We start from the raw sequence: 15,256 nt of genomic DNA, 5'->3' as shown, positions 1-15,256 counted from the left end.
GCAATAAAGAGTGCTTACATTATCTTACTGCATCAGTCCTCTTCTGTGCATGACATCGGGTCACAAGCGACCATATATACGTTTTACAAAAAAAATAATTAGAAATCCAGGGTAGGGAGCTGGTCCCCACTCTTTACAAGGGGGAGTGTGACTCGCCTCCCTTTTAGAAGGACCGGGGCGAGGCTGGGTGGCCTCCCCCTGAGTGCGGCGAGGAAGGAAATGCACGAACGCTCAGTTCTCAGTTTTCTTCACCTCCCGAAACCTGGTGACGACTGTATTAACATTAAGTCATTAAACAGCCCGGAAGTTGAGACCAGGGCATCAAGTAGGAATATTCTATCCTTATCCTTGATGCCCATGAGGTTTAGCCACAGATCCCTCTCCGTGCTGACCAAACCAACAAATGATCGTCCGATAGCGCGGGCCATCTGCTTGGCTGCACAGAGGGATAAATCTGTGGCTTGACGAAGCTCCACGAATGCCTCCTCATCGATCCTACTACCCGCACTCAGGTCCTTCAACAGGTCAGCCTGGTAACACTGCCATAGTGTGCAGCACAGCACCAACCTGACCTGCAACTTAAAAAACTTTCCCCACAAGTGTTTAGGTGGTTCTACACTGCTTTGTGGGGAGAGTTGGTCTCTTTAATGATGCCGAACCAGGTGAGAGATAGCTTGCAAGCATCTCTTCAACCTGCGGCATCATCGTATACCCCTGTGCCTTAGCACCCAAGATAGTCGAATATGTTGACGTCGAAGGCACAAAGACACAGGTAGTATAAGGTTTCCTCCATGAAGAAGTTAATTCATCATGGAGATCTTCAAAGGAGAAAGACTGATTTTGTGGCCCCTTCCCCTGGCCACCAGACAGAAATCTGTCCTCTAGTTTTGAGCGTTTGGGGGTCTCTTGTTCGCGTGACCAATCTAGCTGTAATCTGGCCACTATGCGAGTAACCACCTTGAGTAATTCCTCAACCCCTTTGTCATCATGTAAGGAATGCTCAGAGGTAGGCAACTTGAAATCAAGAGATTCATCGTGCCCTGCATGAACTGCCGGTGCGCGCTTCAAAACCACGTGAAGGGACACATGGTCCGGGGATGGAGAGAGCGAGCAATAGGGACGGACCCATCTCTCACTCCTCAGCCAGATCCATACATGAGGCCCACGATGGAAATAGTGGGTGCTGACCCTTAGAAGTAAGCAAGACAAGCGCGTAACATCTTCACTGTGAACAGTTCACAATGCTCACGCTCACCCTGTTCCAACACAAGGGCAGTGTTTTCTTCCCCCAAACAAACAAAACAATACTGATGTATGTCCGATTCGGCGATGGGACATGAACAAGGAGGCACACACCATTTGTTTTGTTAATCGCTCATCTTTTCTTTTTCTTTCTTTTTCACTGGTATGACAGAGATGAAAAAGAGAAAGTTTTCTGCGTACTGCCTAACAAGACTAACTCCTAACAGAAGAGAGGGAGCTTGAGCAGAGCTGTGAACTCACACACACAATCACAGTATGGTCTGAAGACAAAAGACCTGCTGATGCACCTGTGGCACATCTAATTATAGCCTCTGATCTGCGTGCATGATCACTAATGATGTCACTGCCGAGGCTATAAAAGCACGAGGTCAATTCCATTGATGTGCTGCACACATATTCACAGCTGGTCACTCCAAAATTTGGTCCTATATCACTGAATCATTATGTGTAGCTTTTGAAAGGAAACTTTAAAAAATGAATGTGAGGTAAGGTAGTGAATGACATACTGGCTCAGTAAAGACCCAAGATATGCTTTTAAGGGTTAATCTCTTTCCTTAAGTGAAATTTAAATTGCAGAGGAAAAACTTCAATTGGTCAAGTCTGTCAGTGGTCTCTCTTGCCAATTCTAATGTCTGAAGAATGCATGCACAGATATTTTTCGACTGTGTAGTGTAAATTTTACTTGCATTTGTCAAACATCTGTTAAACTTAACATTTTGAAGTAAAACAACTGAAATAGTCTTCTTTTTTTTTTTTTTTTTTTTTTTTGTAAAATGTATGCCAATAATCTGTTTTATTTACAATTTAAAAAAAAATCGGTATCAAGCTTGTTCAAGATCCATCCATCCATCCATCTCTCACAGACATGCACATATGAATTATAAAACAGCAATGACACAAACATGGTGTTGACTGGAATGAAGCACAGACAGTCTGTGAGACTGCAGACAAATGTGCATGACCTTCTACGTTTTTTTTTCAGTGCTTTTTTTCATACTGTTTGCTGCATCAAAGAGCAACTTGTGACTTGAACCATGTGGACACGGCAATTTCAGCGGAACAACAACTCTACAAAGATAAAAAGCTAAGTTAAACATTCAGCAGATGCTGCTTCTATACGGATTGAAGCTTAACGTCAGCATTTCTGAAATTACAGACAGGGCTTCTCATCACAAAGAACAACCTCAGCCAGCCGCAATTTCAGATAAATAATAGCCTGTGAACTCATTTGAAAACATGAGCTGTAACTTTATCTGTGCAAGTAATAACAACGTAAGCTAGCTTGCTATAGCACTTGCAATGCCATTATGGCTGCAGAGCTGACCAGGAAAGTATTATTGTTGGCTTAAACTACAAGTCAAGTGGTCAAATTACCATTGTGAACAGCATTTCATTGACTAAAATGGAGGTGTGGGATCATATGTGGCTTCTAGCTGATATAAACAATAACAATAAGCATTGGTGAAAACAATGACAACAATCTCCGATTGGATGTGCAGAAAGAGTCTGTTAAATCACACAATGGGATATTTTGTGGTAATTCTGCTGCACCTCAGAAAAATGTTACTCGTAAATTTTTGTTTTGTAATGTATACTGTACCAACCTGAGACACAGGCTATCCAGTTCAATGAATTTGATCATCTCCATAATGTAAGCAAAGTGTAGGCTGAAGGAAATGCATATTTCTGCAGCTGTACTGTAAATCTAATCATATACACCTTCACCCCCTGTGATCTGGTTACTTTGTTTTTTAAGATTTGCAGAAAGACCAAAAGGTAGCTAGCCAAAGGTAGCTACAGTACCAAGAAAACGCTTGCTAATGCATGATTGAGTAGCTTTTGGTTGTATTTAACAAACTAGGCTCATTGGAAAAATGTACCCTTTAACTAGATTTTTGTAAAACTCCAAAAATGTACCTATACATACAATTGACTGCAATTCCCAGCTGATTGTGATTATGATGATTACGGAAGCAGATTAGATTAATAATGTTTCTTGAACTATAGTATGTTATGATTTCAAAACGCATTTACCATATAGTGCATGATTAGTATACCAAGACATTTCAATATTTGCATCATCATAATTAGCTCCATATGTATGGCTTTTCTGACATAGTAAACTTGCTCGGTAGCTCACCTGGTACAACATTGCACTTTCAATGTGGAGCACTCAGGTACAAGACTTGTGAAATGTGAGCTACAAATAAATGAGCTCAATTACTTGTAGAAGCAAGCTAAAATGGCACAGTTGCTTCATGTTTGCTTTTGTTAAAACTATCGAATAGGTTTAGGGTTTATTCTATTTGGTACATCATTTTCAAATGCGATAGAGCCATGATATGTATCAATGTGATAAAACATTGCCAGATTCAGCATGCTCATGGGTTTCAGTTCAAACTGAACAATATTTTATCACCACTCACTGGACATTTCACTTTGAATGTGTCGCGAAATGGAGAGTAATATCATTTTGTTGAAATGTTGCCACAGGCACATTTTTCCTTTGAGTTTGGGTTATTTAGCGGTATGAAGTTTTCATGGATATGAAATGAAATGAAATATGAAATATACTTTATTGTCCCTTATAGGGAAATTTGTAGTAGACTCAATAGCCAGCATTTCGACAAACCTGATACATTAAAAATTATACTGTTGTGATATCCCGTTGTGTTCTGTCCTGTTGTGTTCTTCCCTTGCTATGGATTTGATACCTTGCATACCTGATCATAAGGTAAGGGTGCTTTTATGGCATACAGGTAAATCAATGTCATATCCACAATAACAACACACTGGCTAGACGTGATATGCTTTGTAAGTACAAATGCTTTGAACAACTGTAGTGGGACTGATGCAATGAGTAAAAATTAAGCTAGTTACTTTCTATCCATTTGCTTGGTCAGTGATAAAATATGTTCATTTTACAGTTATTCAGATTTGTTTACAATTAATTCTTTTTGCTCCACTCACCTAAGAATATACTGGTTTTCTTCTTGAGCACATACAACTTCCTTTGACAGCTGTTTAGTTAAACATGTAATGAGAGTAGTTCTGTAAATGTAGTAATGCATTTTAAAAGAAAATGTGGAAATGCTGCTCCAAAAGTCACCAGAACTGTATAATTTTAGTGCTGTTTTTGCAATAAATAAATAAATAAAAAAAAAAAAAAAAGGAGCATGCCTGCCTAAAAATAAACAATGAATGGCTAAAAGTGCCAATAGGATAGAAGAGACATGTGAAAAGGAGAAGACTGACTTTCAAACTGTTCACTGCCATCTAGCAAAATAAAAATCTCTAAAAGTCAAAGGTTACATTTGAAATTTTAGAGGTCTTGCTTTTGACTTAACCAGCCCAGGGTTCATAAGTCACCCGTCTATGCTTATGAACTTATGATAAACTAAGCAAAATCAATTCCGTGCTGTTGTACAGAATGTAAATGTATAGTTTAAACTAGAAAGTAGCATGAAATTTGAGTACAGAATTGACTGGTAAACATTAACAATCCATGTTCTGGCCCAATTTAACCTGTGGCAGCAGCATGTTTAATCATGTTTTAATATGCAGAATTGTGTCATGTGTGACTAACTTAACATCACATTACAAATCTGGAATGATTCCCAAATAATGAGCTGTTAATCATGTCATGTCATGTCATTATAATATTTACCATTTGACCTAGAGCAGATAATCTGCAATTGATCAAGCACTCAGAAACACAATTAGCTGTGATTCTTGATGCTCAAATGGATCCCAGCTGAAGTCTAACTAGGCCCCAGATACAAATCCCTGCAATGAACCACAGAGAGCTTTTCCACCTGAACGCTCATGTGATGATGATTTTCACTGCTCTATGTACAAGACAGCTTATTTCTTAAATGGAAACCTGATTGTCTATTCAATTTTTCATTTATTTCCCTTCTGCAAATGAAAGCTTGTAGATCGCCGACATTCGTGAGTAATTAAACATATCAGCAGATTTACACATCCCTGTAATGCTTCCGCTTTCATGATGAACTTTAAAAGCTGCTTCACACGCGCACATGTCAGTATTAAGTGCGGTAAATGCACCCCTGCAGGTATCAAAATGCTTTACAAGCGTCATGTCGTGTGCTCTTACTCCTGTTCTGCTTCCTCTAGCTCTCTCTTCCTCAGAAACATGCTACTTAGCTGAAAGAATCTCAGCATGGGAGAGTTTAACATCGAGAACTGTGTTGACTTATTTAACTCAGCAAGGGAGAGAGACTGATAAAGAGGAGTTTATAAAAATGCTGCAAGCAAAGGTGGATACTGGGGTTAGTTGTCTAGGGCTAGGGTCTGTTTATTTTTGATCGTCATTTTCACTGTAAAAAAAAAAAAAAAAAAAGAAAAAAAAAACGAATTCAACTTGAAATCTCAATTTCAGTTGCTGCCTTTTAGTATAATTGGATGTACAAGTAATTTAAACTATTTTTAATCTTAATCAATTTTTTAATCTTTTAATAATGACAGCATTTCACAGTAGATTTTTTTTTTAAATAAATACTTTTATTCAACAAGGATGCATTAAATTGATTAAAAAAATAATTGCAGTAAAGACCTGTATGTTGATACAAAAAGAATAAATTAAATAATTAATTATTGGCACCCTTGGTAAATATGATCAAAGATGACTGTAAAAATAAATCTGCATTGTTTATCCTTTTGATCTTTAATTCATAAAATTAGCAAAAATCTAACCTTTCATTGAAGGAAAAGAATTGAGAGTGGGGGGAAAATCACATTATGAAATAAATGTTTTTTCCAAAACATTGGTCACAATTATTAGCACCCTTTTATTCAATACTTTTTGCAAGCTCCTTTTGCCAAGATAACAGCTCTGAGTCTCCGCCTATAATGCCTGATGAGTTTGGAGAACACCTGACAAGAGATCAGAGACTTCATGCAGAACCTCTACAGATCCTTCAGATTCCCAGCTCCATGTTGGTACTTCTTCTCTTCAGTTCACTCCACTCATTTTCTTTAGGGTTCAGGTCAGGGGACTGGGATGGCAATGGCAGAAGCTTCATTTTGTGTTCATTTTATTGGATATCTAGCAGAAGCAGTCAGGTTTTGATTTTTATCTGTTGGTATTTGATAGAATCCATGATGCCATGTATCTGAACAAGATGTCCAGGACCTCCAGCAGAAAAATAGGCCCACAACATTAAAGATCCAGCAGTATATTTAACCGTGGGCATGGGGTACTTTTTATCCATGCGTGCACCAAACCCATCTGGTGGGTTTGCTGCCAAAAAGCTCTTTTTTTAATTTCATCTGACCATAGAAGCCGGTCCAGTTTGAAGTTCCAGTTCCAGACAACTGAATATGCTGGAGATTGTTTCTGGATGAGAGCAGGAGATTTTTCTTGAAACCTTCCAAAACAACTTGGGGGGATGTAGATGCTGTTTGATCATTTTTTAGGCTTTATGAGACACAAGACTCAACTGATCTCTGCAATTCTCCAGCTGTGATCCTTGGAGAGTCTTTGTCCACTCAAACTTTCCTCCTCACCGCGCATTAGGACGATTTAGACACACATCCTCTTCCAGGCAGATTTGTAACATCTTTAGTTGATTGGAACTTCTTCATTATTGCCCTGATAGTGAAAATGGCAATTTTCAATGCTTTAGCTATTTTCTTACAGCCACTTTCTATTTTGTGAAGCTCAACAATCTTTTGCTGCACATCAGAACTATATTCTTTGGTTTTACTCATTGTGATGAATGATTACGGGAATTTGGTCTTTGTGTTCCTCATGTTTATACTCCTGTGGAACAGGAAGTCATAGCTGGACAATTTCATGTTCATGATCACCCTGGTGTGCTAAAAAAAAATGTAAATATGAATAGGAATATACTTCAGAGATATTTTACTCTTAAAAAAATGTAGGGGTGCCAATAATTGTGGCCAACGTGTTTTGGAGAAAAACATTTATCTCATAATGTGATCCCCCCCCCCCCCACTTTCAATTCTTTTCCTTCAATAAAAGGTCAGATTTTTGCTAATTTTATGAATTAAAGATTAAAAGGATAAACAATGCAGATTCATTTTTACAGTAACCTTTGATCATATTTACCAAGGGTGCCAATAATTCTGACCACAACTGTAGTCATCAGAGAATCCTGAAAAAAAAAATGTATTATGGTTTCCACAAAAATATTAAGCATCACAACAGCATTCATAATAATAATAATAATAAAATATTCTTGAGCATTAATTTAGCATATTAAAATAATTTCTGAATGATCATGTGACATTGAAGACAGGATTAACAATGCTGAAATTCAGCTTTGCTATCAACAGGAATAAATTCTATTTTTAAAAAATATTAAAATAAAAAACATCATAATATTACTGTTATTACTGTATTTTGATCAAATAAATGCAGCATTGGTAAGCAGAAGTGAGCACAAGACTTTGCGACCCCAAACTGGTTTCACACCAACTGTTCCACAATAAAAGCTGTTTGAATCGGAAATAGAGAAAGTTTTGGCATCTGTAAGATTACTGCATAATTCAGTATGGGTCAGATGACTTCATTTATCATGCTAAATGCCAATTACTGAAGAAGCTAGAAATATGAACCAACCTGGTAACCAAAGAGCTCCCTAGAATAGACTACGTACATTTATATTTCACTACATAACCATCCATACCACTATAATATACAGTAATGCTATAGCTCTCATTCATCCTCTCTTTTTCTGTTTTTATCTGTCGCTACAATTCTTATACACATGTGGCCACTATTTGGACACTTTGAATTCTGGTGTGTGACAATATCTGCTTTTTTTATTAATTTTATGTCACTTTAAGTGCCCATTTATCATCAATTTTACTGTGTGCAGGCCAATCATGATCCAATCCATCAGGGCAGCAGCACTTATTAAGATTCTAAAAGTCAGTGTCAATGCATTAATGTGGAAATATTCTTTTACTGAAAATAATATATTGTCTGTTTATGAGGAAATATATCATCGGCGTATTGCGATGTGTGACGGGTGCACTCTTGCTCTCTGTTCCTTTTTTTCTGTGTGCAAGCTTGTTTCCCCAGGACAACTAATGAATAGGGATGTCTTTATCTAGAACACACCATTTGGCTATTAATTTCAAGATAATGCATTACACATTCATCAAAGATTTCAAGCTTTCTCAGATGAAATAATCATTATTATTATTGCGTTATTTAATTAATTTCTTGCTGTTTCTTAGGTCATGAAAATATTTCGCTGGCTTGGGGCTTCTCTTTGAAAACATCTACTGTTTGGTAATGTTGTCATCCCTGCATCATCTCCATATTCAAGCCTTTTTTACATTTCACTCTTCTTTTAAGTAAAATAAAGATCTTAATTATATATATTTTTGTTTTGTTTTTGCGACACAATTGCAGCATATATGCTCTAGCCTATTTATTGAACAGTTCGGTCACAGGAAGTGAAGTCAGTGACTGTTTTTATGCGGCAGGTGCATCTGCATGGTCATTGTTCAGTGTTGTCATGTCGGATCGGAGAGTGTTCAGAATAGTTTATGTCCATGGCAACTAAAAACAAAAATTAAGCCATGTCTATTAGCATAATTTTAGCATTCATAATGGAGGACTGGATGAATATATATATATATATATATATATATATATATATATATATATATATATATATATATATAGCTAAGCAGCACCACACTTTTCTCTCTGAAGGAAAATTAATGATACAAATATAGAATCGTGTGGATAAGTCACAGAAAATGTTCCATATTAACGGAATGCTCACACATTAACCGCACAAGCTTTATTTTCTTCCTGGTCACGACTCTTGGTGGAGATATGCAAACGAGGAGGAGCTTGTCAATTAAAAGGACTTTTGAATTGCAGAAGCACAAATAATGCATAACGGCACACACAGCATTTCCATACCCACAATACAGAAGAAATCCATAATACTGAAATAAACAGAACGCATACGGGAGAGTGAGGGAGAGGTGGAGAAGTGTGGAAGTGTGGAGAGGAAAAGTAATGAGGGATGATTCAGGGAGAAAGCAAAATGCGGATTAGTGGAGATTTTTAATGAAGGGTTTATGCAGGCCCCGTTAAAGCTTATTAACAAGCATGAAAACACACACACAGACACACACACACACAGACACACACAGGCTGATACTCTTTTTCTCTCCACACACTCAGAAAGAAAGACACACAGTTAGGTCCAGTTACAAATTGGTTACAGAACAGTCAGCAAAAGTTAATTTTTAATTGCAGGGCACACATGAAGTCTTAGTCTCAGTAACTGTAGAACAGTACAGAACAGATAGCAAACTGCTTGTCTTGCATGTTTTCCATCCTTCTTAATAATCGTTGTGTACTATAAATCAGCAGAGGTCTCAAAAATAAGTCTTTGAGCAGGGAAAAAAGAGTGCATGTGGCTTTTGTTCTCCCTCAGAAAGCAGGTAGAGATACATTTATTGTCTCGCTATGATAAATTCACAGCTGTTGATGACAAATAATGGCTATGAATATGTGTGCATACAAACACACTGTCCTTGTTTTGTCCTTCTCTGTTTTCCAATACTTAAGGGAAAACAACAATTTTATGCAGTTTTCCTCTTTAGGGAGACAGATAAAGAAAGAAAACGTCCTCACCCACAAATCATTTTCGAATAGTGTTTTTAGCAGTGTTATGAGTGAGCTTCGGTTTTGCAAAAGTCTGAACCCTGTGTTTGAAGTCTGCTTTGCTGACAATGGTCTTGATTTGTGAAAATCACCAAAAAGGGTACTAATTTGCTTGTGCAATCTAACAAATTGTGTCTGCACTTTGTGGCCGTATTCCAAGTGATTTACTAAGAAACATTATGCAAATAGCCACAAGTACAAATAGGTTGGACACACCCATTTAAAAGAGGCTTTTGTGTGAGGTAAATTGCATATACAGCCCTGAATGGTGCCCTCTGCATGTGGTTCCCCTGGACACGTGCCCAAATGCCCATGTGGATAATCCAGTCCTGGATTTATATGCCTATGTCACTGTGTGGAATTTTATTTTTACTTATATTTCTATAAGTATATGATTTCATCTCACTTTTTGCAAGAACACTAAACGAGCAGTTAATCTTTAAGGAAAACTCTAAAAACTGAGAAAACATGCAATTGTGCTCATTTGAAAGATCGAGTCCTCAATGCAGTAGAAGTGGTGTTATTGTTAACTAAAACTACATAAAAAATCATATTTGTTCATTGAAATAAAGCAGAAATAAGGTTAAGTTGTATTGAAATTATTATTAAAACATAAAAATAAGACAAAACTAATAAAAAAAAATAATAATACAAAAGCACTAAACAAAAGTTTAAATTTAAAATGAAAAATAAATACTAAAATAAAACAATCCCAGACAGCATGGTAACATTGATACAATGTTGAGTTTTGATCCAAACCATCATTTTGGTTGAGATTGACATTTCAATTTGTCAATCTCAACCAGCATTGTAGGACCAGCACTGAAATTGTGATGAAAGTCGACAGCACACATGGGTGGAGACAGTGACATTGAACTAACAGTGATTTGTAGTTGATGATCAGAAGATCATGCAGGTGTGTATCTGTGCAGAACACTAGTGGGTGTTTCCCCATCAGTGGGGCGTGTCAGTTCATAATGGGCATTTTCAACCACTTTACCCGATTTGCTTGGTTTAAGGGTGGGCCTTCATGGTTTTAAGCTGTATTCACGTCACCTCGTATTTACCGGAATCTTGAAATGACAACACGTGACATTATATTCGGAGCTGTTCACGTCCTTTTGGTCCTTGGACTGGGAATTATGCGTTTCCATGGCACCACTATCAACGCCTAATAAATCAATCTACAGCAGTCAGGTGGTACAGCGGCCACGTGGTACATCTGGGAGCTTTCAGAAAACTCCCATCTTACAAGCTGTAATTACGAGCTCTACGAGGACGTGAACACTTTTTACAAGCTAGAATCTTGTAACTACAGGAATTACGAGGCCGCATGAACGCACCTTTAGTCTGTTGAAAAATGGTTGAAAAACATTTATTGTAGTTTGAAACTGGCCTCTTATTGGTAAACGCCCATTTTGGTTTTGCATGTGCACTTCTCAGTTGTTTAATTGATGCTTCTTTATTAGAGAGAAAACACAGGTGCATCCTATACAGAAGTCTCCTGTGTTTGACATGCATGACCTCTCTGAGTTTCAAACAATTGTGCATATATCTTATTTCTATTTTTTTTTTTTTTTGCATGCTTGTTATTTGCATTTGATTTATTGTTACTGAATCTAATAAGATATATTAATTAAAGTTATTAATGTGTTGAAATAAACCGCTCCGGTAGCATGGTGACATTGATACAATGTTGAGTTTTGATCCAAACCATCATTTTGGTTGAGATTGACATTTCAATGTTTAATGTATGTTGGATCAACATTGAAATTTTGATGAAAGCCGACAGCACAAATGCTTTGAGACATTGAACTAACAGTGATTTGTAGTTGATGACCACAAGATCATGCAGGCATGTGTTTCTGAAATTGGCCAGTGATTGGTAAACATTTTATTTTTTGCATGTGCACTTCTCAGTAGTCTAATCAATTCCTCCTCATAAGAGAGAAAACACAGGTGCGTCCTACACAGTAGTGTTGTTTGTTGAACCACCTGACTTCTCTGGGTTTCAAACAAAGTTGCATTATTATTATTATTAAGGTCTTATTATTTCTATGTTCTTTTGTTTGTTTGTGCTTGCTATTTGCATTTCATTTATTGTTACTGAATCTAATAAGATATATTAATTTAAGTATTTGAATAAACCATCCATTTTTCTAAATTCTTAAATAGTACATGCATCTTGATTTAGTAATATTTATTAGGATATATTTATTTATAAGTACAAGTGACATGAACAGGAGCAAGAATATCATACTTTACACAAAGCCCACATATTGCATCTATTACTCAATGCTTGCAGATTACCTTGACTTCTTTCCTTTAATAGGAAAAAAGGCAGATGAGAATGGACAATAAAAAAAAAAAAAAAGCTTTAAAGGGGACCTATTATGCAAAATTCACTTTTGCATGGTGTTTGGACATAAATGTTTGTTGGCAGTGTGTGTACACAACCACCCTATCGTGATAAAAATCCACCCACTCCTTTTTTTTTAATCCCCATAAATCACCAGCAGTGTCTCTGAACAAGGTTTTTTTTTTTTTTTTTTTTTGTGTGTCTCTGAACAAGTAGTTTCCAGATCCCTGGCGGTGTGACGTCACAAAAGCCAAATGCCCCGCCCAGAGTGTTGACTGACACTGAAGTTTGAACATAGACGCGCCCTGAGCGCGTTCACAGCGAGTCCGCCATTGATGCACTGACGAGAACGTCTCCGGATTAATCCACATAGCTCTCTTCCAGTGTTGCCAAGTCCGCTTATTATAAGCGACTTTGGGCTTGTTTTTCTGTAAAGTCGCTTACAAATATTGGTATTCGCGGGTCGTTGTTTTCACAGGCCTGGTTGCTTATTTGTCTCGCGAGATCTGGCAACACTGCTCTCTTCATTTACTACCTAAATCTGAGCTGCTGAAAACGAGGTGGATTAACTTGGTTGTCCAGGAAAATGCTCCCTCAGTTCTGCCGAAATTCGTGTATGTCTGCGCGATTTCACACCGGACTGCTTAGTGAACGAATATCAATACAAAGAGACAATACAAAACAGAGACTGCTAAAAATATACTACTCAAGGATATACAAGTAAAAACTGTTCGTGATCCAGTTTACAGTCTCCAGATTGATACTGGATAAGGCAGTAATGAAGGTAAGGGCACTTTATTACAGTTCATCTGAGCTTATTTACGGGTATAAAGTTTATCAAGCACCACCCGAAAGGCATAAGGTCTTTATTCGTTTACTGTTAGTTGTAACGAGTGTTTCTGTGTTATTTGCTATGTTGGTGATGATAATACAAGGGAAAGAGAGAGAGAGTTTATGGATAATATTTTAATGCACACTTGCAATGTTTTATTAAGCTCTTACAGTGATTTTCTAGAGTGAAAACGGACGCTTCATCTTTTGTGTGAAGTACAATAAACGTCATAAAACTCATCAGTTTTGGCCATCATTCGGACGGTACAACAGGCCTGTACTAATATAGTAGATTAAAAACAAGAAGACAATATAAGTTATAACCGTAATTTAACTAAACTATACCTGTTCTATCTCCATGCAGCATATATTTGCAGTTTCTTATATTATAGTGCGTCCTGACCATAGACTGTAGGTCCTGACCATGGTCCTGACTGAATCCTGTCACCGGATAATCAGCTCTTGAAGCTCCGCCCTCTCAGCACGATCGCAGCAGCTAATTTGCATTTAAAGGGACCGCACTGAAACGGCTCGTTTTTGCTCAACCACTAAAAATAGCAATTTTAACATGCTATAAAAAATTATCTGTGGGGTATTTTGAGCTAAAACTTCACATACACACTCTGGGGACATCAGAGACTTATTTTACATCTTGTTAAATAGGACATAATAGGTCACCTTTAAAGAAATTTTCATAAAAACAAACAAACAAAACAAACAAAAAAAAACAGTTCTTTCTTTATACAAGATAAACTTGTTACTTGAATGCTAGTTTCACAGAAAATGAACTGAGATTTGGCCATAGTTCAGAGATGTTTATTCCTCTCCAACACACCTGCCTGGAAGTTTCAATTGATCCTAATGACCTTGATTAGCTGCTTCATGTGTGTTTAATCAGAGCTGGAAATAAACTTGGGTGGAAAGATTGGACACTTTCCTATTGTGTTATTGAAGTGTTGATAAATTAAATATATATAATTTAACAGTATTATAAATATCGTAAGAATATTCTGTGTTTAGCAATGTATAAAAAGTTAATTATATTGTTTAGCATATTAACATTATTGACTGTGACTATGTATGGCAACTGAATTGACTTGTTCTTAATTAACATCATGCTTTCTTTTTCAGATTTCAGAGAACCCAAAGGAAAAGAGGCAGTTGTCTGATGCAAGCCAGATTTTGAAAACTTTGGACCACTTGTAGTTGATGACATAAGACTTCTGAAAGTAGTGTTATTTTTAAAGGTTAAAATACTTTTGCCCCATTCTTAAAGAATTTAATTTTCTATCTCTTTGTCATTGAGTCATTGAGTGTATAAAACTGTCAAAAAAAAAAAAAAAAAAAAAACTGACTCAATTGCTGGAAAGGTGTCATTTGTGTCATTATGTTTTAAAAGGTTTTCCCAAAACTTTGAAATGGTCAGACATTTGTTGATGTACCATTGAAGTGTAGCTGAAATATTAATGTTGTTCAGAACATTATTTTATGTTGATATTTCTGTTCAATCAACATCACATTAACATTGATCAAACAATATTACAAATTATTATTGTTAAATTTCAATATTGATTCAACAGCAGTGATGTAGAATCAATCATCGTGTAATGTTGATTCAACAATAATACCATTGATCATTTTTTGTTATTGTCAATATTGATTCAATATCAGTGATGTAGAATCAATCATAGTGTAATGTTGATTCAATAGCAATACCATTGATTTTTTTTGTTCACCATTGTTTCAACATTAAATGCGGGTGCAAACGTGATATTGAACCAACATCACCTCATAATGTTGATTCAATGATATTATTATTGATTTTTTGTTGAAATCTCAACATTGTTTAAACATAAACTGAGGGTGCAAAAGTGACATTGAAAAAATATCACTTTATAATGTTGAATCTACAATATTACCATTGATTTGAGGTTGAAAATGCTTCAACATTAACTGAGGGTGCAAAAGTGATGCTAAAGCAACATCACTTTGTAACGTTAATTCAATGTAATTGGCGTTGATGCATCAACACTGACTCAACATTGTTTCAATATGACCATGCTGGGAATAGCTCTAAAATAGCATAAAAAATATCAAGGTTAATGAAGGTATTGCTGTAT

This window comes from Megalobrama amblycephala, linkage group LG7, assembly GCF_018812025.1.
Source record: "Megalobrama amblycephala isolate DHTTF-2021 linkage group LG7, ASM1881202v1, whole genome shotgun sequence".
NCBI lineage: Eukaryota > Metazoa > Chordata > Actinopteri > Cypriniformes > Xenocyprididae > Megalobrama > Megalobrama amblycephala.
The sequence above is the reverse complement of the archived record's forward strand: the minus strand, read 5'-3'. Positions refer to the sequence as shown.